The following is an 11,759-nucleotide window of genomic DNA, read 5'->3' as shown; positions in this document are numbered from 1 at the left end:
CGATGAGTGTCGTATTTTTTCTACAAAATGATTTTGGACACATGGACACCACGTGGCGCCACCAAGAATCCCTGTCATTTGCCAGTCTTCTTGTCTTGTTGTGTTATCTATATATAGTATTTAGAGGCCTTCCAGTGGGTCTATTCTATTCTTATCGACCGCTAAAGTGATAAAATGATAAATATTTTCAAACTTAGGGTAGGTTTGTATCAAGGTATTAGCACTTATTGTAACAATTACAATAAGTTGGTTGTATTGTTGCAATAAGTGCTATATTTTAACAGCACCTCTCTTGCTGCTGTTAAAATATAGCACTTATTGCAACAATTATAACCAATGTATTGTAATTATTACAATAAGTGTTAATACTTTTATATAAACCTACCCTAAGTTTCATAATAATATTTCTTACTTTATCACTTTAGCGGTCGATAAGGATAGAATAGACCCACTGGACATCGAAATCCGGTCGGATTGAAGAATAAGCAAGCCAGATTGAGGTTCTTATATATACAAGTATTTATCACTTATTTATACTAATCACCAATTCACGATTAAATTTCAGATCATGGAGTTTCTGGAAATTGCTCCAAGAAATAAGAAAGTATATTACACCGTCGAAAGCATCGGGAAGACTTACGAAGGCCGACATATTCCCTTGGTAAAGATATCCAGCAATCCAATTGAGGGAAAACCAGCTATCCTAATCGACGCTGGCACACATGCCAGAGAATGGGTTTCTACCGCTTCAGCGATTTTCTTGATCAGAACTCTCAAGGCAGGTTCAGCACTCCTGAGATATGCTGACTTTTACATCATACCGATTGTGAATCCAGATGGATACGCCTATACTATGACACTTTCGGTATATACTATTTTATATTATAATATAATTTTACATTTTATCAATTTTTAAGCCTGAAATTTTCTCATGCGCAGTCAAGTGCAAAAACGAATCATAGGTGCGAGTGAAAAAACATTCGGCACGCTTGCATCTCCGTAATATGCGTTAGAGCAGCGGTTCTCAAACTCTTTAAAATTTCCTGCGTGGTGGTCTCTTTAAAAATTATTCGGTGGCTCGCGGACCCCTGTCACATTCTGATGGTCGGTAAATTTACGGCGTCTTACTGCGGGCGTGAAGATCTCTTCACATAATTTTTGCTGTCCATATGATTAGCTTCATTATTTTTGTTATATATACACTAGAAACATTTTTATTTTTATAATTTCCCTGTGGTCTTCTCTCCCCGGTACTTTGCATTAGAAAGTAACTTCAAACTAAACTAGATGCTTCACATCGCTAATGTAGGGCCACGTGATATGCTCGATTAAGACCGGGTGTGGTGCGTGGCGGATTTTGGTTTGGAGGGATTAACTTCAATGGCTAGTTAATGACCACAATACGGTCACTGCTGAAGACACGCCTGGCGTGTATCAAATAGCATGATGATTAAATGTGGTAATTGACTCGTCAGTAGTGAAAGTATTAGATTAATGGCCAAGCATCTAGCACGTCTTTAGCGGTGAAAAACTTAATAAAAAAAGAAAATCTATATTATTTTAAAGAAACTGGGAGCGCCAAATACTTTGCACAAGGGTGCAACATACACACGGGGCGGCACTGCTTATAGGCTGTTGTGAATAAGACCATTTTTTACAAACAATTATGTTTTCAGAAAATATTACATGTTATGTAGTGATTACATTTAAATAACAATTTTAGTGGGATGGATGTATATGCTTTGCCTGAACCAGTTCCTCTATGTTTGGCTTTGTTTTGGCCAGTGCAACTCTCATGTCATTTATCGCGTATAATCTATTTCGAGATTTTGTCTTGATAGTAAGTAGTGTAGAAAAAGTCGTCTCACACTCATATGTAGTTGCGAATGGAAACAGCACTCTTAGAGCCATATTTGCAACATCAAAATAGGACTGTGCTATTTCGATCCAAAAATCACTACAACACGTTTCACGGAAAACATGTTTTGCACCCCCATCATTATTTATCAAATCAATAAACGGTTACTTACTTTCTCTACCTGGAATAAATCCAAATACAAAACCCAAGAAATATTACATGCTATTATTATAAAAATATACATAGTATAAAAATGCGTTAGTCGGTAACCCCAATTTTTAGTTTTTTTGGATAGGTGCTTTTCCTACGTATCATATATTCATAAAATTCAGCTCAGTTTGGTACCTAGTTAAATATAATTAAAAACGGAGGTTGATTGCAAAGTTGTTTATATGTATCCATCAACCGCCATTTTCATATTGTACGACTAACTTAAAATATGCTTTATTTAATAAAATTTACGTTTAAATTTACATTCTAATTCGCTAGTTGCTTTTTCTAATTGTTTATTGAAAAAAGATTAAAATACTAAGTACATACTCCATTATTGGCTTTGTTTTGTCAAGGAAGAGCACTTGGAACCTTGTAGTATTAGGCTCGTAGTTTCTTATTGAAATCGAATAATTTCCATAGCTTGATTACAATGTAGTTTATAATAAATTTCATCAGCCTATTTTTTTTATATTTTGCAACTAACTTTCAACAAGAATTTTTATTAAATTATCCAGCTAATCGCTTTTTCCAATTATTGTTTACCAATATGTTTGCAAAAAGATAATATTTAACTTGCAGTCCGAAATGTGCTTGTCGATTTTTTGCGATATCTCAAAATGGCTGAATATGGATGTTACTGACTTTGAAACTAACAGCCTCAAATATAGACACGTGGTTTTAAAATATTTTATTTTTAAGGAATACCTAAAAAGTTCTTTATTTATATATGTATATACATAATATAAAGGTAAATAGAGATAGTACAAAATATAAATCAATTTCTTAAGAATATTTGAGGCTGTTAGTTTTAAATTCAGTAAACTCCATATTTTACCATTTAGAGACAATCATAAAAAAATGCCAAGTACATTATATCGGAGTGAAAAAATATACTTTTTTATGCAAACATATTAAAATGAATAAATAATCATGTTAAATGTACATATATTATATTAAGTTTAAAAAATGGCGGCTGTCGAATATAAAAGACTTTGAAATCAAATTTCGGTTTGATTCTATTTAACCAATAGATAGAGCTTTATTCCATATGTTATGAATAAGTATTTACAGAACCGGAACAAAGAAAAATATAAATAAAGTAAAAACGGAGGTTACCGACTTTGAATCTAATTCCTTCATTTCTTACGTGTGACATTATTTTTTTCGTATGAAGGTAGCCACTTATATCTTGTAGTGGTTCTATGTTGTGGGTTTATAGTTTATACGTTGGTAGAGTGTCTTGTAATATAATAAGTTACTTAAAAAAATGTTTATTGATAACAGAACAGACTCTGGAGAAAAAATCGAAAACCAAACAATGGAACTAAATGCTTTGGGGTAGATCTAAACCGCAACTACGGCTACCATTGGGGCGAAAGCGGAGTGTCAATGGATCCCTGCGATGAGAACATTTACCCTGGACCAGCTCCATTTTCAGAAATTGAAACCAGAGCCGTACGGGACACCATGATTGCGCTCAAGAACAAAATTAAAGCCTACGTTACCGTTCACGCGTTTGGGCAGCACATTCTGTATCCATTCAGTTACGCTGAAAAGACGGTAGGGGATAATGCGGAAGAGCTTCATGAAATAGGCATGTTGATGGCGGAGGCTATCCATGGAGCCACTAGAAGCAACTACACGGTGAGAGCTTCAGGTGATTGGTATCCAAGTGCCGGGGATAGCGATGATTTTGCATACGGAGCTATGAACATTACAATTGCCTTCACAGTTGAACTGACGAACGATAAAACCGGTTTTGAATATCCTGAAGCCAAGCTTCTTGAACCATTCAGGGAGCTATTGGAGGTGACTAATGTGCTTTCAAGGGAAACTTACAAAAGATATCCAAGAAGATATTATCTCCCTCATGCATTAATTTAGTTATACAATACACGCACAAGGAATAAGAAGCGAGTGTTATTTATATACACATGTATCTTGTAAAGTACAATATTATATTATGTTATTTAATAATTAAGGATCTAAGATTTAAAAACAAACTTAGATACAATCTATTGATTTTTGAGTACGTGTAATAAAACAATATATATATATATATACAATACACAATTCTATATATTTTGGAAATATGAAGATAATAATATAATGTGTGATATCAAATAAATTGCAAATAAATCTAGTTGAACTACCATTGAATTTAATGTTTAACAAAGAACAGGTAGATCAATTAGAATTAGTAGTATTGTCATTAATTTATCACACTTAAAAAAAATAATAAGAAATAGGTACTGTAAAACAACGTAAAACTGTCATTTTAACTATGAGCGGGGCATGCTTTATTTATTTAAATACATTAATTTATTTAATTAAAAATTATTTGTCATAATTTTTTGGTTATAGTACATCACTGTTTTTTTACTAACTTTTTTCGTAATTTACTTGGATTTGTAATATATATTAATATATCTATATAAAATATATATATTTAAACTATCAATTGCGTTTTCTTGGATTTCTTGTGTGCCAACAGATAAAAATTTTGGTACATAACTGCTAGTGTTCCTGCTCCAGTTTCTTTTCATCAATCTTCCAAAAGACGAATTCTTTCCTTAATGATGCAATCAGCTTAAATTTAGAATTAAATATGAATGCCAAAATTTTATATATTCCGTCCATGATGGCAGAATGATGATGTGTCATCCTATAATGTCGCGATTCTGGGTTCGAATTTCGGGTTTGGTGAATTCAGATGCCGTTTTTAGTATGGTTCTAGTACGTTGAGCAAGTGGCTAAACCACTAATATCTAATAATAAAACACAAATCTATTAATACAACCTTCATTATGTAAAGACCCATATTATGATCTTATTGGGATTGAACATGGTGATGTAATGTAATGCAATGAATCCAGAAAATTCCTAACGACATCCTAAAATGATGATTTTAATATATTGTGTAAAATTTATCTTTAACTTTAATTTATTTTGATATCGATTCAAATATATAATAATATATTTCTTAGTTTTAAAAGTTTTAGGATTCGCTAGTTTTGGAAAAATTGTTTTCATTTTGGTTAACTTTGGGATTTGATGGATCTTTATGAAAATTGGTTTGTAGTACCTTTCAATATCAATATCCCAAAAAATATATATAATTTACAACTAATTTGTTTTAAAATTATTATAATATGGTGGTAAATATGCCAATTCAATTATTTGATTAATTATCAAACCGAAAAGTAAATGACTTCGACTTTAGAAAGGAAAAAAAAGTTAACCCTCAGATTTTTTCAAAATAGCTTTTATTTGAATAATTACATTGAGCACGACTAAATACTTGCTGTATTCAAACGTTATAAGTTGCAAACCTCAAATTATTGTCTTAATTTAACTTATATTTAAAAAGAGAAGTTTGGAAGACTTAATCATAATTTTTATTGATTTTTTTCAATCAACTCATTAATTAATTTCAGATTGGGAAAATAAAACATCAAAATAATCATCATCATGCATTTAAGGCTAATTTATATTGTATAATTTAACTAAAACCGAAAACCATAACAAGAACGTTTTTGTGCCTCCTGTAAAATTTCATTTGCGTGGGTTAAGTCCTTTTTGCTTTTAACCCATAGCTTACGGGCCGTACAAAATTGTGTTTTTGCTAATTACTTTTCAAATGCAAATTAACACGTTAATTACAAAATTAATTAAAAGGGCCCGTAAGCAATGTATTAACAGTCGAATTGATAGCTTGATAAACTTTGCTCGTATCCTGATATCAATGTTATTACGTATTTTAATCACACAAACCCACAATATTATGTAAACTATTCAGAGAATCATTGGTAAAAAAATAAAACAACTTAATTTGCGCCGCGTCTTATGAATCATCTTGGAATTTTTTTACTAGACACCTATGGGCGGGTCATGTAATAAGAATGGATAGTGTTCAATCACCAAAGATTATCCTGGAGGTCGACTGGCAGGCCAGGAGGTCAATTCACGACTGAAGCACAAGTGACCAGTTGCGCAAACTTTACACAACTTGCTTCAACTGTAGCATAATAAAAGTCAACCGCTGGGTGTCACTAGGCCAAGCTTTGGTAGTACACATGCTTTCACGGTAGGGGCGCTCGCAACTCTCCGTTTGACATAATAAACGTCAGATTTCGTATCGTACGTAATATTGGAGAAAGCTGTTGATCTATTGTTTTACATTTACCACTTATTACCACATATTACCGCTAAAATTATTATTTCGTGTTTCAATTCTCATTTAAGGATGTATTTATTGTGATTTTGTAATACAGAAACACACATGTTTGTTTGCAAAATACAACGGAAATTCCGTGTTGTAATCTTGTTGTAATATCGTTATATTGGAGACGTACCTAGCGTGTTTGAAGATTAATTGGTTACGTACTTCAACAATGAATGATTTAATCATGCAACGTTAACGGTAAGTACTGATTAAATATGAAGTCATTACCAAAATGGATAAAAATGTTATTTAATTTCTATGACATTCACAAACGATCCGTTTTGGCATGTTTACTTTCTATCTTACTCTAACGCATGGACATGAGGTATAAGCATGCTGAATGCTTTCTCACTCGCACGTATTGATGTCGTTCGAAGCTCTACACACTCAATATCTCCTATAAAACTAAAAATTTTACATGCTTCAGTTAAGCGGTGTTTTTTACTGCTTCGTTCGTGAATTGCCCTTCTGCCCTGGGTTGTTAGATCACTGATAATGATGGTGATTACAAATTATTTCACGACTAGTGGACAGTTTAAAAAAAAGTCGTTATTTATCTATAATTCTATAAGGTATAATGAAATGATCATATCAATCGCCGTTGGGGTATTTAAATTCCCATGGAGAACCTACGTGGATAACTTAAAGTTATGTCAATTCAGTGAAACCACATTTGAGAGCATGGCGACCTCAGTCTTGGGCATCTGCTTCTGAGATATTCCCAGTCATAAAAAAAATATACATCACAAACAAACGTAGGGTCCCGTGATACGCCAGATTAAGACCGGTGTGGTGCGAGGTGAGTTTGGTTTGGTGGAATCATAAACGTCAATGTCGATAGGACACAGTGCTAGCCAATGTCGATCGTACCATAAGCCTGTAGGAATTGTGAGGTGAAAATTTAAAAAAAATATGTACATTGGTTATAAAATACTATGCTATCATGTGATTTTGAAAGGGTATCATTAACCATTCCTATTTTCATGGGATTAATTAGCTTACTTAATCACGTGTAAGCATGCGTGGCCTAGTCATATCACTTGATTTATATTCACTCACAGCCAGCCTCAGGAGTGATAGAAAGGTTAAATATATTAGTCCCCAACATTTAAAATAACAGAGGTATAGTTTGCCCCATATCCGGAATTTTTGTACGTAAACAGTTCACCGCATGACACTTATTCGTGCACCGCAGTACGTGAAACATGAGTTCGTATAACATTTAATCAAATGACGAGTTTTTCGTTGAAAATTTCACCTGGAGTATATTTGTACATATGCTACAATATGTGGCAAATTTTATGAGATGTATTTACTAGGTTAGGGTTAATCTAATTGGAACAGTACTATTTGCAAACTATCGACGCATTTTGTAAGATACGTACAAATATATTCTACGGTGAAATGTTCAACGAAGAACTCGTCATTTGATAAAATGTTATACGAACTCATGTTTCATGTACGATGAACTGCATACGTACAACTTACATGTAACCAGTTTGCCCATACCGTCACGCTGTGGGCTCTTTGCATAATAAGACAATAGTTTGACGATGAACGAAATGGGTGCGAAAAAGACTAAAAGTTATAATTTTTACGACGTATAATAATTTATATATAGATAGTGCGATAGATCACTATATTAGTTTCAACATTGGATAGTAAATCACTGGGTACTCGAAGTTGGACATACGTGGTATACGACACAACAATATTATGTTTTCTTCTTCTCTCTTACAATTCCTTATTGAAAGTCGGTCAACATCAAGGATCTTTACTATACCGTATTCTATCTGTAGCAGTTAGAGATACAGTAGTCCCAATTACGAATATTAACTACCTACCTCGTAATGCGGTGTTTTCCTCTGCTACGTTTACAGTTGATTTTTCCTTTAATAAAGAGCTGGGAAATAGTACACTTTTGTCATCGCATAATATGGCCAAGGTACTGTAGTTATCTAGTTATGACAGTGGCGAAGGGTGGAGGTAGGTTGTTAAGATCCGACATAAATAGTGGACACTAAACTTTCTCAATCATACGTATTTCTTTTCATTGTGCGCAGACACTGGGCCAGTTTTTAAAAACCCATTAATCCCTGCCTAAATCAAACCATAATAGTTTTGGTATGCTATGGGCGATCCGAAAAAAATAGTGCAAACTTTTTTTTTAGTTGAATTATGAATAATTGGTAAGTTTTTTTTAATTCATTAAGCCTTGGATAGACCAAACCATAATAGAAAAAAAATAGTCTTCTATCTACAAAATATCTAAACGTATGCATGATTTAATTGCATAATTTTAGATATAAATAGATAAATGAATAGTTTTTGACATATAATATGGCTTGGTTTACGCAGGGTTTAATTGAATTTTAAAAACTAACCAACACTATTTACACATTTCAGTCTTAGTTCAATGAACACAAATACGTACGATTGAGAAAGTTTAGTGTGCACTATTTATGTCGGATCTTAATAGCCTACCTCAACACTTTGCCACTGGGTTATGATACTACGCAGAATTTCTAAAACTTTTACCATTATTTTTAAAACCTCAACATTTGTCATTCTGTCAGTCCAAGAAATTTTGAGGAATTTCGAATCAGTCAGCTGTATACAAACGCAAATTTTATATTAGAATTGTTCCGTTTTTATTTTTATTTATTATTGTCGGCCATTTTCAATTCCTTACGTAAACAAACGATTAAACGTCAGAGTGACAGTTGTTAATAAATAAAAATAACGAGAAATAACAAGATAATTAAGAGCTAGTCGAAGAATCTAGGTTATCACAAGTTTTGTTGTTGTTTTGTTACGCCAAAGAAGTATAACTTCTAACGCGCGTGCATAAGTACAGGCACCGATTTTTTTATGTATTTTGCTATCGCTTATTTTACCTTAAGTTATATGTATACCTATATGCATATATACATATGCGATAGTTATTAGGGCTTGTTTGCACTAAAGGGTCAAACAGTTTTCTTTGATGGTCAATTTCTGAATCACCGATTGGTCGACGAAATGTCACTGGGGGTTTTATTACGAGCTTATTTGCCTTCGCGTTCGAAACTTGTTTATTAATCCTGCAAAATTGTATGTAAATGGAGCGAAAGTTTGTGGATAAAAGTGTGTTTTTATTTGTTAAAAAATCCACATATTATTAAATTTATAAGTGTTCTTATCAATAATTTTAGTTTTCTATTTCTTATTTAAAGTTATTTTTATTAGCCGCATTAGTTCAGAAATATTATGTTAAAAAATAAAATTTAAGACCAAAATTTTACATAAAATATCAAAGCATTGTAATATTTGAGGTTTCCGTTTTTAAAGAAAATGAACAAGAAAAAATGAAGACATTAAATTTTAAATTTAGAACATGAAGGAAGTGAAATGTATTGATTGATTCAAATTGATTAATATATCATTCATTATACAAAAGTGTTATGTATATTGTGTATGTAAATAAATTTATCTTCCATATGAAAATAATAATGCTTTTTAGTCTATAATAGAAAATAAATTATGGAATTTCCTTAATATAATTAGGTTTTAATAGTCACCTTATCTTTGTAATAATATTTGTATTTTATAACATTTTAAATCAATAATTTACACTTTAATTATTATTATTTCCAATAATTTATATAATCAGACTGCTGATCGAATTCCCGAATGCCAAAATGTCAAAAAATAGCCTAAATCCCGAAAAAAATTATATCCTTAAATACTATATAAAATGCATTCAATTACGATATAAAATTGGGCAGATAACTTAGAGATGGTTATCTATTTACATATTTAACTATTTAACACAGATTTTAATAACATCATTCGGTAAGATTTATATATACATATATAATTATCCTGGGTCTGGCAAGTACACATATTGTTTTTCAATTTGTGCATGAGTCAGAGAATGGACCTAAAAGGTTGAGCAAGTGGCTGACATGACTACTTAAAGTAGTTACAATGAAATATATTTTCGGATTTCTGCTTACGGGATATATTTTTTCGGGATTTCGATCCAACCCTGTATCGACTTTGATCTATTAGAACAATCTAATACTTTTCACAAGAAAAGTGTCTCAAACAGAATTTGACTAAAGCAACATAATCAACTAAAGGACCTCCATAAAATTGTATTTTAGTGGGAATACGTTGCATAAAAACAGGTGTTTCACCCGTGCAGTTTTCTACATATTATGCAGGCTTGGTTATCAGCAGCGATTCTATACTATAATAATTATTATATACTAGTTAGATCACTTCAAATATTTCAAGATTTATAGTGAGCAAGTACCTATACTACTTATTTTTACTATAGTGGGTTGAAAATAATATAAAATTCATTCGAGTTAAATATTCGGTGAGCTTAAAAATGATAAATATGCATTATTTATCATGTTCATAAGTATATCAGGACATCAAAACGCACCCAAAAGTGTTATATGAAACTCTAAAGCGTATAGTCAAGTAAATATAATATATACGTAGGTGGGTATATGTTGGTCGGAAAAGCGCATGTCAGAAAATGAGATGGCAGTGCGCAGGCGCGCAGGGCGTGGCGCTACGAATATTTCCTTCCCCCACGATCAGTCCACAGTTGGACACGGTTCGCGTAGCACGCCTGCGACCTACCCTTCCGACTACCCTCTCGACTACACTTCAAAAACTTGCACATATCATCTTTCAAACTTCAGAATCAAATTAAAATCCATTAAATTCACATCACTCAAAAAAGGAAACTTTCATTCGTTATCGAATTAAAAAAACATTACGAAATGATAGAAAAAAAATTACAAGTTTTTCGAAAAAAATTACTTCTGAATTTAATCAGATATTTGTTAAAACTTTTTAATTGACTAACTTGAACATTTTCTATACACTATTTTTATTTTAAAATTTAGTGATTAAAATACAGGGCAGTTAAAATAATAATAACTTCAATTTAATTTCGCTGTAATAAAATGTGTCGTCTTGGTGGAACTTCAGATCAACTAACGGTAAGTTTTTATTACTTTGTCTTCGTTGCGTAAATGTAAATTAAGTTAATTATCCGTTAACTTAATTTTACATCCTCTATAAATATTGTGTATTGTCAAATATATAATTATCATGTACTGCATAATGATTATTAAAATCAAAATAAAATATGGCATTATTTACCCGGTTTTTATTTAATTTAAACTTATATAAATTAAAAATAATTTAAATAGTTAAAATAAATTCTTTAGTACAATTTTTTCAACACTCATAATATTTTAGTGACCGAAAATGAATATTTACTTAATAACGTTTATAACATATTTTTAGTTTGACTTAATATGTCAAATTTATTATAATATAACTTCACTGTTTATAATAAAATAATATATAATTATAATGAATTTTATCTTCAAAATAAACATAAAATTGTTTGAAAAAAAACATAATTTGGAGTAATATTATAAAATATATATTATG

The 11,759-nt window shown here is 31.6% G+C and overlaps 1 pseudogene; it reads left to right on the top strand.

The window, feature by feature from the left end:
- The first annotated feature begins 568 nt into the window (after nt 1-568).
- LOC147074654 (zinc carboxypeptidase A 1 pseudogene) lies at nt 569-4,974 on the top strand (annotated as a pseudogene).
- The last annotated feature ends 6,785 nt before the right edge of the window (nt 4,975-11,759 follow it).

Source organism: Rhyacophila brunnea, unplaced genomic scaffold, assembly GCF_057557595.1.
Source record: "Rhyacophila brunnea isolate RB1 unplaced genomic scaffold, BYU_Rbru_1.0 scaffold_16, whole genome shotgun sequence".
NCBI lineage: Eukaryota > Metazoa > Arthropoda > Insecta > Trichoptera > Rhyacophilidae > Rhyacophila > Rhyacophila brunnea.
This window is presented reverse-complemented; position numbering and strand designations above follow the sequence as displayed.